The sequence below is a fragment of the Orycteropus afer genome, unplaced genomic scaffold, assembly GCF_000298275.1.
Source record: "Orycteropus afer afer isolate SDZICR_OR568_19922 unplaced genomic scaffold, OryAfe1.0 scaffold00571, whole genome shotgun sequence".
NCBI classification, from domain to species: Eukaryota; Metazoa; Chordata; class Mammalia; order Tubulidentata; family Orycteropodidae; genus Orycteropus; species Orycteropus afer.
Window position 1 is genome coordinate 922,111 of NW_006922158.1, and position 1,138 is coordinate 923,248.

Consider the following 1,138-nt stretch of genomic DNA (forward strand, 5'->3'; position numbering starts at 1 on the left):
GTGGTAAGGAGTGGCAAGAGAGGAATTTCTTTAACTGGTAAGCGACATGGTCAGATCTTATAATCATCTTATTGGCACCAAAGAGGCCAGACTAGAGAAGGTGATACAAGAGGCAAGGTGATGCTTAGGAGGCAACTGCAGTCATCCAAAGGAGAGGTGGCAAGTGCCTAAAATAGGGCAGTAGTGATGAGGATGGAGAGGAGGAATTCAGTGAGTAAAGCAGAACTTACAATGGTAAGACTTGATGACTGAATTTATAAACAATTAATGTCTAAATTTTTAAAAGGTTGATGGAAAGAATGGAATGAAGGATAATGCCCATGTTTCTGGCTGGGGCAACTGAGTGGCCAGGAGTCTTGTCTACTGGAGTGGAAAACATTGAAGGAGGAGTTTTGGAAAGAGAGATGAGAAGTCCAGTTTTGGAAATGCTGAGTTTGATGGGTCAAAATCAAGTAGATAGCAACAGGTTTGGTTTTTTGGATTAGGAAATCCAAGCTGAGATGTCCAGAAGATAGATATGTTCATGGGACTGAAGCTCAGGAGAAAGATGAAAATGGAAAAAGTATAGACTTGGAAGTCATCTGCATTTTGATAGCTGAAGTTGTAGGCACAGGCAAGTTTTTCCAGGAAGAGGCCATAAAATGGGAGAAAAGGAAAAGAGTGTTGAGGCTCAGCAATGTTCAGGGGGTAGGTAAAGGATTGAGGAGTGAGTGGTAAAAAGGTTGAGGGAAAGTGTGAGATCAAAATAACCAAGGAAGGAGAGATTTATCAAGGAGGCAAGGGGCCAAATAATGCAGAGGTCAAGATGAGCATTCAAAAAATGTTCCCCAGGGATATCAAGCTCAATTGGCATAACACACTACACAAAAACATTGTTCCACATCCTGCTTTGGTGAGTAGCGACTGGGATCTTACAAGATTTCAAGAGGCCATCTAAATGCAATGATGTGTCTCTTCTCATCCAGAGCAAAGAAGAATGAAGAAAACCAAAGATGCATGGAAACAACTAGTCCAAGGGACTGGTACACCATATGATCCTCAGTCTATATGACTATGAGACCAGAAGAACTAGATGGTGCCCAGCTACCACTGTCAACCACTTGGAGGGAGATCTATGTAGGAGATCCTGGATATAGAG